Below are 20,609 nucleotides of genomic sequence, written 5' to 3'. Positions count from 1 at the left end.
CCAAATCTTATTTAGAGTGCTACTCAAGAATGTTGATTAAGATGCCTTGGGAGGTCTGCCTCCAGCGAGATGCCCCAGGACTGAGCTGTTGGCCCTCTACACTCAAGAGTTTTATCAATTGTTTGAATGTGAAAAAAAAAAAAATCAGAAAACACTGATCAAGTTAGTGAATGACTCCATACTAGGATGGTCGACAAAAACGATGTGGCCAAAATCCACATTTAGAGTAACAAATTAAAAATGATAGATAAAATTGTACCAATGGAATCACACCAAAATTAACCCTGTAATAGGGGAGACAGTGAAAGCCACCTTCCCTGGCCACCAGTTAGGTGGAAACACATGGAGATGCAGCTCAGTAGGAAAGGAAGGGTGCACTAGCTGCCCAAACCTGAGGCTCCATTTGTAGGCAGCAGGTTTCAGGCCAGAGAAAGTCACAGGCCTTCTGGACACGATACTGTCTCAGGAAATTCTCTGTCTGACAGCGGCTCAGGATGACTTGATTTTTCTGCCATCTAGAAAGGCATCTTCTTGTTCTCTCTGACATGTTCCCTGCATTTTCCTTCTTAGAATTCTATTATTAGGCACAGAAAGCAGAACTTTTGATTTAGCAGATAAGTACTTCATGCATTCAACAAATATTCATGTGGTGCTTATCATATGGTGGGCATTCCATTGAACACCTGTTCTGACGCTAGAGGGGGAATAGAAACCAAGGGAAACACTGGGAGGTCATAGTATTGGGGGACACGGACACACAGACACATGTACACACTTGTACACATGCACCCACACACACACTCTGTACAATGAAATAATTCTAGAACAAAGGTGTTTGTAAAATGCTGCGTTAACATAGCTTACTCCAGATTGAACTGGGATAGATGTTTTAAAGGGAGCCTGCACTGAGACAGTTCCATTTCCGGGACGAAACACGAATCCTAGCATACAGCTAGGTGTGTGGTAAGTAGACGATGAATGGAAATTGATAAGATTGTGTCAATTATGTCAACTTGATTGGCTTTGGACTCACCAAGGGGAGTGGGAAAGCACACTTCTGTGTGTCAGCAGGCCACGGAGGTGTGACCTCGGTACAATATCTGGTCTCTTGTGTCTTTTTTCTCTTGGGCACTGCATCCCTGCTCTGCTCCACGGCCACCATGAAATAGCTTTGCTCATCATGCCATTCTGCCACGATGTTTCTACCATTGTGCCAACCATTAGGTGGAATCCTCTGAAAGCATGAGCTGAATTAAACCTCTCTTCGTTTAAATTATGGGTGTCAGATACTGTGCCCCAGTGATGACACAGACAGCCCCTGTTGTCTGAGCGTAAGCCCCAGCACTGCCAGTCCAGAAAAATTGAGCCTTAGTTCCTTAAATATAGAGATGATCATCATCTTGTAGATTTTTCTTACAGCTTTAATTAAATGGAACTGGCTAGCAGGCATGAAGTATCCATCAAGGCACCTGGGTCTCCTACAACTCCAGTGCCCATTTCCCTCTCAACTGTGGGCCAGTGAGACCATATTTGGATAACTGAGTGTGGTACTTACAAATCACAGTCTGTTCAGAAAGAAGATCCGAGTGAGGAGGAGATTAGGAAACAGGAACATTTGGGGCTAAGGAGGTTAAAACACTTCAAGCATATTTGGGGGGAAGGGCTTTTGTTTTGCTTGTATTCGGACATCCTGTAGCCTCACAAGACTCTGGGATATTCCCAAAACAGAAATGAATTTGAAGACTTCCATTTCAGCTCTAGCACGGAAGAACATTCCAAAAGTACAGCCACCAAAAATGAAACGAGCTGCATGATCAAGCAGAGAGTGCCCCAGTCCTGGGACTTGTAAACCAGTGACTGGAGAGCGTTCCTTTGCAAGGAAGGCTCATACTGTCATGTGTTTACAGAACATTTATTGAGTACCCACTACGTGCTCATCTTGTTTCATGCAACTTTGGATTAAAAAGGAAAAAAAAAAAAAGGCCCAGCCCCTGAATCTAAAATAAAGTACTCACAAGCGCAAATAATTGTATGTTTTACGCTACAGAGTGCTATGAGATCTCAGGACTTTGCAGGAGGGATTTTGCATGTGGGAGGAGGAGAGGCCAAGACCTTTCAGGTCTCTTGGCTCCTATTATTTTATGATCCCATGTAAGTCATAATCTCTTTCTACAAAGAATTTGCTCATCTAATCCAAAGATTTTTCTTGGAATTAAACTTTGGCCACCCAGCTCCCTCATGCTACAGTGTAAGACTCCACAAATGCAATAATATACCTGTGTCAGCAGAGCACTTTGCCTCTAATCTTCTGGAAGAAATTTTCTATTACAACACTTAAAATTCACATCTAACCAATACTCAAGGCCATGTTTAAGTAGATAAGGAAATGGAGGAGCAGAAATAATCCGTGTAACTCACCTAAATCACTCAGTTACTCACAGCAGAGCTGCACAGATCTCAGTCTCCTAAGCCTCATTTGCTGTTCTCACCAAGAGACCAGAATGCCTTTAGCTTCCTCTTTTGTTGGGTTTTGTCCTGGACAGTTTCTCTTTCCCTCCGCCCCACTCTCTTATTGCAAGCCAGAATCTGGCAGATGAATGCCATGGCTGATCTCCCAAGCTCCTCTCTGAAATGTAGAACCTGACATCTTTACATTTAGAATTCCGAACACAACCCCTGCTATGTAAGAAAAATATTAACTGTTTGAGCAGTGGCCCTTGCCACCAGCCCCGGAGAATGATAAGTACGGACAGAAAAGGAAATCCACTGTGTGCCTTTGCTGGGCTCCAAAGGCAAAGGCATGGCTGGGGGGTGCGGTGGGTGGACACTGCTTTTTAGAAGTAAAAATAGGGATTCGGAAGCCTGTGCTGAGAGTATTAGCTCTGTGGGGAAACAGCGTTCCCCAAGAGGTCAATGCACATGTGCTTTGGCTTATTTATTTGGCTCCATTTGAGGTTGAAGTGGCAACCTTCTGGCAGGTTTTGAGGCCAGGCATCCTGCAAATGTTGGGCCGTTTCAAATGCCAGCAGTTTTGGAGTCACTTTTTATCGCTCTGAGTGAATCACACTGATAGCCCAGTGAGGCTGCTGAGAGGGCACAGGGCTCTTGTTTCAGCAGTCGTCCCATCAGGCGGAGAAGGCTGCTGAACTTCACATGCAGAAAGCAAGGCAGGAGGAGGACGCAGCAAGGGTGTGGGACCGAGCAGAGCTGCCCTAGCCTGGGGATGGTTGCCCGGGGCCAGGCGCCCTGTAGGTACCCCGTAAAGTACATCAGGCTGTGTCCTGCGCTGGTTTGGCAATCTCAGTGTTGATCATTCAGGTGATTTATGTGCTTGGCTTCCAGAAACACCAGAGAGACAAGCATAAGAAAATCTCCAGACTTTCATCTTTCTCTAATCTTTCATCCAGGAAAGATTGAGCTTTGAAGGGAATTTCTAAAAGGAATTTTATATTTCTGGACACGGAGGTATCTTTGGAAGATTACCCACACCTATACCACACACACACACACACACACGTCCATACACACACTTGTATGCACTAATACCTCACAATCCCCTTATTTTCCTTTATTTTTCTCCATTGTACTTGATGTTGTTGGAGTGTCTTATATTTGCATATGATCCGTCTTCCTCCTCTGGAGAATATCAGCCCCCTGAGGGCAAGGACTTTGTTATTCATTGCTACAGCCAGTCCATGAAACAGTAATAGGAACACAGTTCTCATTAAGTAGCTGTTTCTTCATTTTATCCTGAAGTCTTATGAGAGATTTATTAACTTAGTCTTCAAAGACTTGAAAGTTTTTAAATGAAACATCCCTAGAATAGCCCTTTAAACTTTATTAATAGGTTTTAGCTAATAAATTTTGAGAAGGGGAGGCTTTGCTATGGTGTTACTAAGCACAGATACTTTCTAAAATTGTGTTTAAGAGAAAAGCACCATAGGGCACAAGAAGCTAAAACACAAGAGTTAGAAATAGGAAGGACAGTGACGAAGTCTTAAAATGGGCCTCTTGATTATTTTAGTCCACTGTGTTTGCGTAGGAGTCATGGTTGACACTCTGGCCTCCCCAAATCCAGCATCAGCAAATCCTACATCAGCTCTGAGGGAAGGACCCTTCCCACCCACTCTCACTACTAAACCGTAGTGCAGACCTCATCACCAGTCTCCCAGGGCACCAGGGATCACCAGTCAGTCCCCTCATTTTACCCCCATTGCCAACCCCTTCCAGGCTAGTGGTCTAACATCACAGTTTCTTCTTACCACCCTGTGATAGATGTCCAGGCTGTTTGTTAATATTTTTCTCCCTTTCTGATGTGTAATACACATATGCTTCTGTTCCATGGATTGAAAGTAGAAGTGATACTCATTCCTGATGTGTGGTCCTCCAGAGTTCTGTCTCTGGCACTATTAGCACGAGAGATGTGTCTGGAGCTCTGAGTGAACAGGATGAGCAAACAGCCCTGTGAACCTGTGATGAGCATAGAATAAAAAATTAACCTTTGTGAAAGGGTTTTGGCCCAGATAGGACACTGTAGCCAGGAAAGCCACAACCGGAAGCAGGAAGCCCCATCTCCCCTGCCCCTAGGAAGTTACCTGTGACGCCATCTTCCTGCTCCTGGAAATTTATATATGGCACCAAACCTAAGACCAATGGGCTACCTGTGTATCCCTAATGCCCGCCTTAGGTTCCGCCCCAAACCGAGGCTATTTACAGGTCCTCACGCCACGTGTCCGCCGGAGAGATCGCCAGACGCCAGCAGTGGGGGTGCCGGTCATCTCTCTCCGTGTTCTCAGAATAAAGGCCGCTTTTTATTTTATATTTCTCATCTTTTGTTAATATTTTTCATCTTTTGGAAATAACTCTAGCACTTTGTTGTTTGAGGCTCTCATAATTTGGGGTTACTTGTTACTGCAGCATAACACAAACTATGCTCACTACATAACAAATTTGCCAGAACCTGTGGTGCTTCTCATGACTCATCATCATGTGTGCTGTACTAAATGGTCTGTTATTTAATAGACCTGAGTCTAATTCCTCATTCTGCCACCAGACAAGATAAGCTATATGACCTCTTAAGTGTTTGCATTTGTAAAATTGGAATAATTCTTGGGATAAATGAAATGAAATAGCCTAGATATAGTGCCCAGCCTACGGTAGCCATTACCTCTTTCTCCTCGTCACGCTGACGCTCACCTGTCCTCACGTACCACTAACCTGACCCCTGCTACTCTCCCACCCACCTGACATTCACTGTATCACACGCAGAGATTCTCCATGCTGGCTTTGCATCTGAAACAAAGTGCTGCATTGTCCTAATGAAACCTCGCCTCCACCTTAGACCAAGTAAATCAATGTTTAGAACTGTGGACAAACTCTGGTGAAATATGCACACAAGATTGGGAATCTGATATAGCGACCCAGTGCAGGGTAATGAATGTGCATTCTGTGGCAAGTTACTCCTTTCCCTTCTGAGCCTCATAACCTGAGCAGTTTTCTCTGCCTCCATTTCCTCATTCCAAAGTGAGGTGAGGGTAACAGGGACTATCTCACAAAGTGCAACTGTCTAAAGAACTGCTGTCGGGTTGAGCCCATTAGAAATTCTCAATGAGTGGGACTGATCCCCCGCTCAATCTTTAGTGCACCCCGCGATGACCTCTCCTTCTGAACCCCTGCCTGAAGTTTTTCTCTGAAATTCCTTCACCTGCTCCTCTACTTCTGGTATGACTGCATGTGAAATGCATTGCTATTTAATGCATAATTTGCCTAACTTCTGTGTAATAGAAATTTTCTATTACAACATTCAAAATTCACATCTAACTCATACCCAAGACCACAAGACCTGTACTAAGCCTGTCTCCCAGTGAGGCCAGAAACTGCTGAAGGAAGTGGCAAGTGTTTCATGCTTCCTTTTATTCTCTGTCTCTAACAACACTCTGGGCAGAGCTGTGCACCCAGCACCATTTGCTAACTGATCAGTGGCCAGTGAATTCAGACATTCTCAGTACTAGGTAGAGAGACCAGCAGAGTAAGTTTTAACCCCAGTCATAGCCTCAGGGCTGGCTCTCCATCTAGACCCTGGGCAATATTTAAATACTTAAAGGCCTGGACCTGCACCACACCACACATAGGAGATGAGAGGGTCACCCTCCTCCTCTCCTCAAGCCCCCTTGAGGTTGGAGACCTCTCTCGAGAAGAGGAGAGAACTGAATTTTAACTTGTATACTCTGACTAATAAATAGTACAGCTCCAAAGAAAGAAAGGACTGGGGAGGATTTCATTTCTCCTTCTTCCTGACCATTTAAGAGATACTAAGAAACACTTCCTATAGTACCAGGCTCGCCAAGGTCTGGCCCAGGTGACCCAGGTCCATCCTGGAAATCACACGCTAACGGCCTCCTTGCATCATCATTTCTTTTGAGAGAAGAAAAACAATGAAAATTTAAAACTTTCTGAGGACTCAGGTTGAGCTCTGGACCTACTAAATCAGCATTTGCCTTCTTTCTAATCATTTCCAGGATGAGAGGAAACACAGTGACCGATAGCTGGGAACTGAGACAAAAAAATAAATTCTTGGATTCATAGGATTCCCGCCAGGAACTCACCCTCCATTCAGTGTCCTCAAGTAACAAAAGAAAGGAAACTAATGCCACTTGCTATGCCCGGCTCCAGGTTCTGTGTGTTTATATATTTGTTCAACGGTGTGTGTTAGTTGACGTTGCAGCCTGGGTCTTGTCATCATCCCACTCCGCTATGAAGAAACAGTCTCAAACATGTGATGCGACTGGTCTAGATACACTCGCAGCCAGAGCTGAAACCTAGTCACACATGTATCCATTTACCCTCCCCTTGTAGGACACTCTGCTGATGATCAGAGAGTTAAAGTAGAAAAGAGGGACAGGAGAGACCGGAGCCCATAGGAGTGTCCATGTGTCCAGAATGTACCCAGGACTTGTTTTAATAGGACAGAAAGAGAGCAGCCATGGAAATGCTGCTCATGAAGGAAGACATTTTTAAATTGTTGTTTTAATTGCATATTTTTATAAAGTATTGGGTCACAATTCAGTATATGCAAGATGTACTGATCGTATCAGGGTAGTAAACATTTTCATCCCTTAAGCATTTACTTCTCTCATGTTTTGATTAACACATAAAGGAGAGGTTTCTATTCCTAGATCTGTGGAATCAGGAGGTATAGCATGTCGTGCAGGGCCATGTGGGAAAGTCCCAGGATGGTCAGGGGAGAGAAGGACGAGAGGGTGGAGCATGGCCTACAATGTTTGTTGACAATTTCATGAGAAGAAATGAGAGAGGGAAGGAATAGATGCAGCAGGGTCAGTACACTAAGATTGTTAGATAACCTGAGTGATTTTGGACTATAATGCCAGCCCCTGTTTGTCTGGTTCCCAGCTGGAAGATGGTGTAGAAATATCAGCTTGGTGTGTGAGAGTTTGAGAAAGAAGGTGGATGGAGATACGGGCTCTGGAGGGGTCAGTTCTCATATCAAAGTTATACTCACAGAGAAGTCTACCTGTAGCAATCTCAGTCCTAAAAGACAATGCCCTCAGGATCAAGGCCTTGAATGCCAGAGCACCAAGAACACAGAAAATAAGAATAAATATGATGTTTAACAGTTAAATCTATAAATGAAAATGATTGGGAGCAATAGAAGTTATTTAGTCCCATGATTCACACCATACAGGACGGAGGCTCTTGCTAAGGCGAAAGTCTGAACCTGGCAATGATGGGCTTAGGAAAGAGACAACAGCCCCTCCAGCATTCGTGCAGTGACCGAATAGCAACCTTAGGGAAAAGCCATGCCTGGTTAAGGACCATGATAGCTAACTGTGGTGTCAACTTGGATAGAAATAAACGTCTGGGGGAGTGGTTTAGCACAGTTCTGGGCGTGTCTAGATGACTGATTTACAGAAGAGGAAAGAGGCACCCTGGCTGAGAGTGGCACCAACCAATAGTCTGGATGGAACACAAGGGGACAGAAGAAGGAAGTCTCCGGTCTGCTTTGGTGGAGCTCCAATTTTCACCATCACCTTTGGACATCAGTCTCCAGGCTCCCAGCACAGACCCACCTATTTCCTGCTTGAGACTCACAGAGTCTCTGTGGTGAGCTCCAGGCCTCTGACTTTTGACTGATCCTTGGTTCTGCAGCATATAGATGGCCCTTTTGGATTCCTCCACGCCCGATTTTGCAGGCAGCCACTGTAAGTCTGTCTTGTAAATCCTTTATATATCATACATATTTCATATTAAATCTGTTCCTGTAGTGAACCCTACCTGATCAGAGGTCAGATTGAGGAGCCCAGAAATACAGGAAACTGAACTGAACGAATGTTCCAGAGTGAACAGTGGGAGGGGAAGGGTTGGAAAGGGATCAGGAGTGGAAGACAGCAAGCGGAGGCTGGAGAAAAGGCATGAGGCAGTAAGTAGAGGGTCACACCGACTGAGGAAACGAAGGATAAGGATTGAGACTGCGTGGACGGTCCTGAAACGTGAAGCCACGGTCCCCGGTGGCTCAGGAAGCCTCAGTTAGCTAACATTGGCAGTCAGTGCTCATGATTTGCATGCTATGTGCCACAGAGTTCTTGTACTTCTTAATGAGAACTCTAGGTAGCTGTAGAAAGACTTTCTTGGCCTCTGAATGATCTAGTCTCAATAGAATTACCAAAGCTCAGGATGTCTGAGAGATAGGCTTCACCTGTGCAAACTAAGGAAGGAGCCTGGGCTGCTTGAGGGAAGTGCCTTGACTTCTCACCACAGGAACAGGAAATGCTGACCTGAATTCCTGACACCTCCCAGTGGAATCCCCATGGCCCAGATTTCTCAGAAGCTTTGATTTTAAATCTGTCTCTGCTTTAACAGACAGGGTGAGCACTCAGATGGCAAGATGCAGAGATTGAGAAAATGACCAGAGAGGGAGTTAGATCACCCCCCAAGACATCTGGATCCAAACCCCAGAGAGTTCCAGGCGGCCACTTCAGGACAGAGGGGTACCCAACATTCTCCTCTTCCCTGGAGGAATCAAGCATTGCTGAATTTTCCTAAGCTTGCCCTGTAGAAAGCCTGAAACTTAAACCCTTCCCCTAGTCTGAATCTTTTTCCAAAAATCCTTTCTGTTCACGTGGCGGGACTGACTCCTTTCCCAGACCTCCACAAGACTGACTCCTGCTGGCTTCGGTTACTTCCCTTCCTACCTCATTCTGTGTCTTTTACTTCCTTGCTTCCCTCACATGACCGCTCTTTAGTATATTTACTCCTTCATCTCTCCGATTCAGACCACCTATCATGTACTAGGCCCTGTTCTTAATGCTGACATCCTCCAATTTCCATCCTAAATACACGTCTTCAGTTAACCCAGATTCCCGAGGAATCCCCGAACATCAGAATGGCAGGTGCTGGGTGTGATGCGGGGTGAGGGAAGCATTTGGGTTAGTCCCTGACTGGCTGGAGTTTACATGCTGCGCAGAAGACATGATCTGCACAGGTCTTCAGTCTACAGCACAAGCTGAGCAGTGGATGGTATGCAGCTAGGAGGTGTGTTTTCAGTTATAGGAAAAGCAGCATTAAAATCTCAGACTGTCATTTAGCTCACTGTCTGATTTTAGGCAAGTTGCTTTTTCCTCTGGGAGCTCCAGCGTATTAGGCTATAAAATGAGAATACTCTACCCCCAAAGTTAATGTGAAGATCAGATGAATTATACCTGTGGAAGTGCTTGATAAAATATAAAAGGACGTGATGATTATTGTCATATTCAGGTAATAGTAGTTCTCTACGCATAGAATTACCAAAGCTCAGGAGTCTCAGAGATAGGCTTCACCTGTGCAGGGTTAGAACCTCCAGGATGTGGAGCCTTGTTGGAGGAAGTAGGTAACTTGGGGGAAACAAGGTTAGAAACAAACTGTGCTTCTGAACCTCCCTCCTGAAAGCATAGCTGTAGTGTGAAATATTCCTCATGTTATCCAGATCTCAAAAACCACGTGAGTGACTTTTTTCAACTTTCCATCTCTGTAACAAAATATTCAAGGAAAACAATGAGAAGGAAGAATGGTTTATTTTGGCTCAAGATTTAAGAAGTTTCAGTCCCTAGTCTGCCAGCTCCATGGTTTCGGGCCTGAGATGGGGTAGAACCTCATGGTGCAAAGGGGTGATGGAGGAAAGCCACTCACCTCACTGCAGACGGGAGGCAGAGAGGGGCCCGGGATAAAATTCTCTCCTTCAAAAGAATGCCCCCAAGCTACCTACTTCTTCCAACGAGGCTCCACCTCCTGGAGTTTCCACTCCTTTCCAACAGTAGTATCAGTGGGGATCAAGCTTTCAACACATAAGCCTGGGGGGGACAGTTAAGATCCAAACCATAAGAAGCAGGCTTCTGAAAACTCTATAAATATAAGCCTGGAGGAGATGCTCTTAACCACAGAGCTTTCCAGCTTGTTCTACAAACTCTAATAGAGCCCCAGCAGCCGTAGGAGTATGGAAGAGTACTCAGCTGCCTGAGATGCTCACACCTAATCAGGGCTTCCCAGCCTCACAGAAAGCCTGCATTCATATAACAACCTCTACAGCTGTGCAGCAGCAGATATTTCCCCAATTATGGCGGCATTAGGGAAAGTTATTGGAAAGGACTGTCTCCCACCATTGAGTAGTAAATGCTTTGCTAATTTGCCTGATGATCCATTTATGATGGTTGCTTGCTGATCCTCTACCACAATCTACCTTTAATGGCCTGTCTGTTAAGAAAGGCCAGTCTTCGCCAATGAACCAACTTGATTTTATTATGGCTTATTATTGTATTTTGTTCAAGGAGCGCCTGAAAATGAGAAAGTAGCCCACAAAACTCTTGCATCACAGGCATAATTATTGTGAAAGTACTTAGAAAGAAAGAAAAACAAATAGTAATCTTTGCTAATTGAAACAGTAAAATATGTGCAGTTCGGAATTATTCTGTGTAGATGAGGAAAACAAGTGATACCAAATGCACAGCAAGTACACACTCACACACAAAATGCGACGATGAGCTATGAATATGTAGGACTCTTCATTTCTTGCTCACTCATCTGTCTCCCACAGCTCCTAATTCCGTGCGTGTTTGAAGCTCAGTGCATTGCTACTAATTATTTTTCAGATTTTGGGGCAGGATTGTTCTATAATGAAATCCATTTCCCTGGAGGGGAATTTACTTCATTTGTTTGCATTTCTGGTGCTCCTTTTACAGAATGAGACAGGAAAGGCAGCCTTTGTTGGCATTCATTCTGCAATTTCTCCACTTTCTCCCCTACCCTTTTCAGGTTCTCTCATCCTCTGTCCATACGTAAACAAGTCAAGTATTCTCAGAATATTTTTTGCTCCACGTGGAGTGAATTGGTGGAGGTGAAGAGGAGCTGCCATCCATAGAGAAGTCCACTGGTGAGTAAGTGAGCAGATCCTATTGAAATTCATTTTTTCCTCTGGTAAAGATAACTAACTGCTGGCTTCTGCTGGTTGCATTTCCTTTACTGAATGCAAAACACCATGTGCAAAGAAGGCTGATGGAGCTTTGTTGAAAACATTTTGGCCAATCTGGTATGCATGTATTTAAAAATCAGAGGTAGTGTGATGTGTGAAAAACAGAGGCATTATGGTAAAACAAGCCCGGATTCGAATCCAATCTTTACAATGAGGACATTGGAAGGTAGAGGAAGCCCAGCAAATCTCATCTCACCCACTGATTGTACTAAAAGCTTTGGACAAAATAGAAAAAGCAATGTCCAGGAGGCCTCAAAGTAAAAAAAGCCAGCATGGTGTGAAAAACGCATTTAACACCTGGAGCAGCAAGCCATGAGGACGCGAGGCTTCCCTCAGAATATTCTTTAGGCAAGCTCTACGCGGGGAGTTAGCTAGTTAGTGGCTCTTGCAGTTGAAACTGGGATACAAGCACCATTTTCTGGCCAGAGGAACTGGGGAAAGGAAATCCTGCAAGCTGCAGAGTATGAGAGAAATATGGGAGATGACACCGTTGGAGAAGAAAATCTCGAATTCTGTGAATAGCACAAGTGAGTTGGAAGGACAGTTCTGTGCCACACACGCGTGGGACAGACCCAAAGCAGCACAGTGGAGGCTCTGAGAATCCACGGAGACAGGCACCACTGCCTGAAAGGGGGAAAGCTAAATGTGCACTCTGACTCTAACTGATTCGGACTAAAATCACAGCAAGAAGCAGGATTCTCTGGACGGTTTTTACAGAATATCAAATGCACAACAGGGCATTGGCGCTGGCCTGAAGCACTTAACAAGCAGAGCAGCAGGAAAATGTGACCAAGTTTAAAGGAAAAGACAATGAGCAGAAGCTAATTCAGAAATGATGTAGAAGTTGGAATTATCAAAAACTTCAAGGTAGCTATCACTATCTTGTATAACCTGAAGGTGAACATACTTGAAAACAGTGGAAAGAAAAAAGTTCTCTGCAGAAGTAGAAACAAACAAATTCCAAATGGAAATTTTAAATCACCTAAAATTTTAAAAATTACCGAGTAGCCTAAAGAGATCTCAAAGATAGATCAAGAGAAATTTTCTAATCTGATGGACAGGAGATAAATTTAAGCAAACAAAAAGAACGGATCCCAGGGGTTTGTGATTTTAGGTGCAGTGATCATTGACGTCCCAGAAGGAAAGGAGAAAATATCAAGAAATTATGACTGAAAACTCCAAATTTGATGGAAAAACATAGATTCACAGATTCATAAAGCTAGGAAAGTCCGAATTAGGATAGGATGAAATAAAACCATGCCTAGACACACAAACTATTTAAAACTAAAGAGAAAATATTGAAGACAGAGAAACAGCATACCATATACAAGAGAGCAGAGATCTAGAACATTCTGGATTTCTCATCAGAAACCATGCAGACCAGAAGGCAATGAGACAATATTTTCAAAGCATTCAAAGAAAAGAACTGTTGATACAGAATTCTGTGCCCAGCAAAATATATTGTTTGCAAGTGAAGGTGAAATAAACACATCATCAGACACAGGGAAAACAAAATCCATAACCAGATTTACTCTAAAAGAGACACCAAGGAAGTTTTGGAGGAAAACGATGACAGAAAAGCTTGTATCCTCAGGAAAGAAGAAAGAGCAAAAGATAAGATAAACATTTGGATAGATATATGCATGTTTCTCCTCAGAAAGCTTTGAACTATGTGTGTCTCTTGAAAGCAAGATTATAACACTGTTTAGTGAGTTTTCAATGTGTAACTGATATATTCAATAACTAGAGTGTAAAGGGGCCTGAGTATACATCTGAGATAAGTCTACAGAGATCTGTATGTTTTCGAGTTTTCTGCATTTTACACAGTTATAAACAGTTTAGAATGTAAAAGAGTATGTATCTTGTAATTTTTAGAGCAATCACTAAATACAAAAAAATAGTAAAAAGGAGTAGATAAATTAATGTGGAATGCAAAAAATTTTCAAATAATTCCCTCAAAGAATTAAAGAGATAACAAAAATAGAAGGAACAAACAAAAACTACATGGTAAAATGGTGACTCTAAATCCAGCAATATCAATAATTACATTAACTATAAGTCAAGGATTGTCAAACTCAATTTTCTTTTAAAATCTGCCTTTCCTCTGTACTAATTAGAAGACCTGGAAGTTACTTTATCTTTCTGATCTATAGCTTTTTTACAGCATAGAGAAATAATAACAGCTACCATGAATGGCTGTTATGCAGATGAAATGAGATATTGCCAGTTACATACCTAGTGCCTTTTAAGTGCTTCATAAACAATTTCTACCGTCTATTAATGCTTATTAAGTTACTGAGTTTGTTTATAATACAAGCTCTTTATTAATTTAGCCCTAGTTTTTGCTGTTGAGGAAAATGCCAATGAGAAGGCATGATCACAAAAAAGTAAAGATATGTCTTTCTTTAAAGCATGAGTTTTCTTATGCCACTTGGAATATTACATAAAATTACGCTTTATATTTATCATATAGTATCACTAAATACTTAGCGTTTTAGCATTATGAATCGGTAAATTGTATAGGTTAAGGCCCTACTTACAAGTCTTCCATCAACTCTAAACATTTATTTATTCAGGCTCTTTCTACCCTCACTGAAATGATTCTTGCTTGTTATAATGTAATAATCTATTTTACTTCCCACAAGCATATTTGAATTTCAGAATATTAAATGTCAAAGCAAGGACTCAGGCCCCTCAAGCTCTGCCCTTGCTGATTTCCGTAATTAAGGCATCCACTAATGAGCACACATTCCCCTCTAGAAGATACGACATTGATTCAATCTCTGTGGAGAAGGTAGACTGCTGGATTCAGGCCAGAGCAGAGACAGAGACACACAGGATAACAGTGCATTTAAGACGCCGTGCCAGTGTGCCAACGTGTCAGGGCATAGACCTGAGATCCATCAGTGGTTGTCAGATTTCCTCAGTGCATATTGTTCTGAGATAAAAATACAGAGTTCTCCTTAACAAATATATATTGAGAACACAACATGTGCAGAGCACAGAGCTGGTAGCCAGGAACAGTGAGATGAACCAACAGGACTGTCCCCCTCAGACGCTGAAAGTCTGACAGAGGGAGCAGCTGGTCAGCAGATCATTTCTGGGACTGTTGCTCTCTCCCTGCCCTCTGAAGACCTTGATACCCAAGGACTACATTCCTATAAACCTCTGTTGTCCCACAGAGTAGTTTGGACTATTTATACTCTGAGACTTGTTCTTGTTTTCTTCAGTCAACATCTTACACACAGGGAGGTCTGGGAGTTGATTTTTCCTAGTGTTGTTTGCAGTGTCGCTTACCATTTATGTCGCCTGTCATAAGAGCCATTATAATATTTGCTTAAGTATTTAAATCAAGCCCTTTACTTAAAGCTAGTCGTTGCTGAGCTTTAATTAAAGCATATTTGCATACATTAATATCACCCAGCTTCCCCACATTCTAACAGTATTTTTGCATTAAAAACATGACATTTCAATAACAATAGTTGTCAGTGCCTAGGCTCTTATTTATGCCCAATTACAGGTCCTGTTAATTATAGCCCTGGCTGGTTTCTCAGCTCCTTCTGACAGAGATTGTGCAGCCACAGCTTGCAGTTCCTCCACGCGTGCATTTTGGCCCCCAAAGAGCAGCTCCGCCAGGCTGCAAAAGATGTAAAGATGCACAGTTCCTTTATCTCCAGCCCTGCTGACATTCTGGACTTTGGAAGTCAAGATGAGCGCGCACAGCTTTTATATCTCAGACTATTGGGCCTGGCAGCTCCCGGCTAGAACCGCAGTCCGTACTGGGGACAGGTCTAGAGTGTACAAAGCCGAGGACAAACAGGAACTCTGATCCAGGCTGAAATCTTCTGTGAGGCTTCAGCATTCAAGGGAATAAAGTAACTTTGGTAGCTGTGTATGCTGTGAGTTGCAGATGAAGGCAAATTAGGAAGCTTCTGCCTCTTGAGTGTGGCAGACCATCACTGGAGTGCATAGCTGTTGGCTAGTGACTGGTAATGATGAGCCGGATGCTTGAAACACAAAGGATCCAATTGGTCATCTGGTGAATTACTGCTCCGGCTTCGAAATTTGTTCAATTTGTTCAAGGTCACCTACCCCCAGCAAAGCAGAATCACTTATTCTCTCCCCTCTTGTATTGGCTCTAGTATAGGACACTATCTATTTGCAATTACTTTTTCTCTTTCCAAATAGACTATGATTCCTGAAGGGAAGGACCAGAGTTTGCTTACGTCTCTGTTGCCTAACCCACAGGCACTCTCAATGGACTTTTCTGGGGGGAAAAATGAGAAATACCTCTGAGGTGTGAACTGGAGCCAGCAATCAGGTAAGGCAAATTGTGGGAAAGTCTAGGTCTGAAGGCTGTGCCACACCTGGCAGTGATGACACCTGTTCCGCAGTGGACTGAGCAGCCAGGACACTGCAGACCCCGAGGGTACACATGGCACTGTTCTGCCATGGCAGCTCTCCAAGCTGACCCTGAACTTGCCCTCCCTGTAACTCTTGGGGAGAAAAAATGTTTTGAAATCAACTAATAGCTTATGAGGTCTCAAAATTGCAAAAGAAGGGAGATTCTTCCAAACCATCTTGCGTGGCCACAATGGATTTCTGAGCCTGACGATACCGCCAGAGGAGAGGAAAGTCTGCCAGGGCCTGACGTTTCTACACAGTGAGGCTAGAACAATAAACAGTGTGCTCAGCAGGCAGAAAGATGGCCTGGATTTGGGTTTCTCGTGTTTCCATCCAAATGCTGTCCTGCAAGCCCCAGCTCACAGTCTGTTTGTCTGCTGTGAGCCCTGGAGCTGGCCCTGACCTCTGGGAGTCATGCAGAGATTCCTGGGCCTGACAACAAGGTGACAGTAAATATCTCTGTGGCATAGAGAACAGTGAAACACAATGTGAGCCAGAAACTGCTTTGAACCAATTGGAATGAAGCCAGGGATGTGAGGCGGGCAGCCGAGCACTGGAAGAGAGAATGTGTATGTTTGAGCTCACAGCGCTGGACAGAGATTTGGTCCAGGCCCATTTTAGCAGCCACTTTCAAGCTTTGTCTGTATGCTGCCTTCTCTGCAAGCCTTTCTGTCTCCTTGCGTGTTGGCTTTCTTTAATAAAGATATGTTAACACAGGTTATGTGCCAGGAACTGTGCTGGATTCTGGAGATGTGAAGACGAGTTAGATTTCTTATGAGAGTTTATCATCTACCTAGAGGAAAGTAGGAAATATTTTTATGGACGAGTGGTGATTTCAGGATGTATAAGACACTCAGGTCACAGAGGGAGGAACACTAGACTCAATCTGGTCATCCAGGGAAGGCTTGTTGGGAAAAGAGACATCTAAACTGAGTTCAAAAATCAATGGGCCAACTCAGATGAAGAGAGACGGCATTGCAGACAGCACAACTAGCACAAGCAAAGGCCTGATTATGTCACACCTTGCAGTGTGTGTAAGAAGCTAGAAATCTAATGTTGGTCACATTAAAAATGCTTTGTGCAAAGTAGAGAAAGAACAGGTGAGGTTGGGCGGACTGATGGAGGTCAAATCAGGAAAGACATTAAAGAGCTTATTAGGTCAAGGGAGGAGTTTGAAATTTCTCCTGCAGAAAATGAGAATTCTTTGAGCAAATTTGGCTAGGGAATGGGTACAAGGTGATGAACTGGACTGCCGTATGAAGAGGGATCAGAGGACACTCACAGAGTAAAACCATCAGTTAGGAGGTTACTACTGCCATCCAAGAAAGAGCTCAGGGAGCAGCAAAGGCTGTGGCGAGGTATGGAGAGGCCAGCCTTTACCAGACCTGCCTATGAGGCTGGCAGGGAAGGAAAATGGGTGTAGATTCACAGAGGAGGCACCCAGAGGGAGGACATGGGTAGGACTTCGACAGTATCTGCTACAAAGCTGAGACACAAATCTTAGGAACGCATCAGCCTCTGTTGTGCAGAATACACAGCAAGCTAAGAACAATATGGAGACTGCCGACCGGGAGCACTCTGAGAAGGGCAGTGGTACTGAGTGAGGTAATAATGGTAATTATTATGACGTTAGCACTATGTTCCAGGCATCATTGCAAGTGCTTCTCATGGGAAGTTTAGTTTAATATTTACAGCAATTCTGTGAGTTGGGACTATTACTTCATTTTACAAATGAGGAGAGTAAGGCACCAAGCATGATAAGTAACTTGTCCAGGGTCACAGAGGTACCATGATAACTCTGGGGTTTTGAGTGCTGGGGTGTCAGGCTCCCACTACAATGGAGAGCCCATAGTCATGACCACTATATTTTGTGGATGCCCAGCCCCAAATGGTATCTGGTACTCAGTAATGGGAAGCTGGTTGGTCCGAGTTTTCTAGCAAGTAATTGGAAAATTGGTGCCCAAAAGCATCAGCAGGAGGGAGGAGGTGGGGTAAGGTAAAGTACAAGTTACCACTGTAACAACAGGGCCTTAATCCTGCTGGGAAATCGACCCACTGTACAACATGTGGCTCAGAGTTACACTGGAGAGGCTGGGGCCCCTGTCTGCTCACGTCCCCACATGTCCAATCAGTTGCAATTGCAGACAGAGTGCACTCTGGTGACCAGACAAAGTCAACAAGAAAGTGTGCTGGGAACTGACAAGAAGCCTTTCTGGTATTAAGGAAGTACCAAAGGGATATGCCTAGGACTTTGGCAGCATCTGCTACAAAGCCCAGTCAAGCATCTTAGGAATGCATCACCCTCTGTTTTGCAGAATACATGGCTACTTCCACACATCTAAGAAACAGAAAACGGAGAAACTATGAGCAAGCACATAAGTAACATATCCGAAGTGTTTAACCCAGAGACATGCAGAATCTCTTTAAAGTAACACCATGCAATTTCTGGAGCTGCAGGACTCCCCATAAGCTCTTATTGTACTGTTGACTACAGGAGATTTTTAAAAAGGAAGTGTGGGGAGAGGAAAAGAATTCAAAAGATGTTTTCCATTTTCTTTCTTCCAAATCCATGTGGAGCGAGCATGTTATCCAACCCAAAGACCTGGAGTACCGTCTATGCAGCAGCACTGCCAGTGGCTTGCAACCCACTTACACAGGCCTGGTCTGCGTGTGCATGGGAGAATGAATGCCACCTCTGTGAAGCTGCCATCCATTTCCCCATCAGCAGTATCTCCCCACAAAAACTCACCTTGAACACAGCGCCGTAGACATCACGGTTGGTAGCTCCAACCAGCTCCACGTCTGAATTTCTATTAACTTCTCTAAGGAAGAAATGCAGGCCACGCAGCCTCATTCCTGTAGTTTGGTGCAGAAACAATGGAGAACTGCAGTAAGTTGAATGTTAATTGCAGTCTTAGAGATAATTAAGGATTAGAGGAATTAGAGGAAGTGCTTTATAACAAGATCTGCCCATTGAAATAAAATTGTACAGATTCAAAATATACAGTTTCAACCCTGTAGTCAAAACCGTACAAAATTATCCTCTAAAGAAATATAAAGTTACTCAACATGGGCTGATTGAATACAGAGGGCACAGAGGCAAAAAGTAAGCTTTCCCGCACTATCACGTTGTTAGATGGGCTGTGTCTGGGACCACTATTCAGCCTCCAGGATTTGGTCTCTCCATCCAAAATATCCAGTAGATTCTCTTGTAAAGACAGAGAAGAGTTAGGTGAGAAAAACACATCAGTACAATGGAATGCACATGTCCAATTTCTTAGTGGTTAGTTTTAAGCATGGATATTTGGCTGACTTCAAGTAAGTGGTGAACATGAAATTCAAGCAAGATCTATCAGACGACCAAGTGTTTTTCACCTATGTTCTCTGTGTCTCTTCCCATCCTGCAAAAAAATGGAAGGACACCTACTGTCTAAGGACTGACTGGAGACCAAGGGAGCCCTGATGCTGTGGGTCAAAAGTACATGGGAAATCTAAGACAAAACATCACTCCACGGGGTCCACTGCAGGCTACCACGCATCTCCCAGTCGGGTCAGTGTTTCCAAGAATCCCACCATACTTTGCCCCTTTAATGTTCCAATGCTACCACCAAGAATTCCAGACCCTCTGTAAAGAAGCATCAGAGGTGCTGGTGAATTTGGGGGAAGGATGTGCAAACGATTGGGGGGATTGGAGACTACGGATATCTTACTTTCAAACTCCTTTGGGGTTATAAGATCTGATACTTTGGCTTGTCTTGAATTTTCTTCCCTGCTATGAACTGAATTGTGTCCTCTAAAAATTCATTGACCCTCAATGGGACTCTTTGGAAAGAGAGCCTAAAGAGCTACTTAGGATAAGTGAAGTTGTAAGGATAGAGCCCACTATGACTGGCGTTCTTATATGATGAGACGCACCAGGGATGCATGTAGATGAGAATGGCTGTGCAGGAGTGGATCGGGAGGAGGCTGTCTGCAGTCCAGGAGAGAAGTCTCACCAAGGGCCTATCCTACTTGCAGGATACCTTCAGTTTGGACTTCCAGCTTCAGGAAATAAATTTCTGTTGTTTGAACCACTCAATCTCTGGGCTATTACAGAACCCTGAGCAGAGTAACATACACTGGCCCTTCTCCTCCCCAGTATCTCCACCCTCCCCAGAGTCCACAGCAACACGGTATGTAAAATCAGCTATTTCTTGAGCTATTTCAGTGAAAGAAAATCCTACTTCTTTGCCTCCAAATTAAAGGGCTATAGCAGACCCTGTCTAAGTCACACAGAGTCTGGGATTCCATCAGCCTATAGGAATTGTTCAACTTGAGTAGGAGAAAATATGGCTGGCTCTCAGCTCACCTAGTTCAGGGAATTCTGCTGAGGCTTAAAGCACTGCTCATGCACTTGCAGGACTGTATTTTTCACTTACTGCCTTTGTACTGAGAACCTATTAGGTGTCAGGAATAGTTTTGGGCTATTGACTCCTCTGTCGCCATGCATTCCTCTCTTACCCCTTGGTCCAAGTCAAAGGCGATCGTAAACTTTTATTCACCCTGTTTTTCTCTTGTTCTCTTTCTCACTCTCACTCTTTCCCTGGAGTCAGACAATGTTACTTATCAGATGAAGAAGATAATAACATGGAATATTTGTGAGAATGAAATCAGATAAGATATATTAAAAGCTTAGAACACTTTAATT

At 43.7% G+C, this 20,609-nt stretch overlaps 1 long non-coding RNA gene across 1 annotated transcript; it reads left to right on the top strand.

Moving 5' to 3' along the window:
- The first annotated feature begins 7,986 nt into the window (after positions 1–7,986).
- LOC134477519 (uncharacterized) lies at positions 7,987–16,582 on the top strand. The gene is made up of 3 exons (XR_010049543.1): positions 7,987–8,219; positions 11,302–11,419; positions 15,707–16,582. It is a non-coding gene; the product is annotated as an uncharacterized LOC134477519 (long non-coding RNA).
- Positions 16,583–20,609: the final 4,027 nt, after the last annotated feature.

The sequence above is a fragment of the Cavia porcellus genome, unplaced genomic scaffold (genome assembly GCF_034190915.1).
Source record: "Cavia porcellus strain 051 isolate PalLab524CR breed Dunkin Hartley unplaced genomic scaffold, mCavPor4.1 scaffold_9, whole genome shotgun sequence".
Taxonomy (NCBI): Eukaryota; Metazoa; Chordata; class Mammalia; order Rodentia; family Caviidae; genus Cavia; species Cavia porcellus.
Note: the sequence above shows the minus strand (reverse complement) of the source record. Positions and strands in the feature narration are given on the sequence as shown.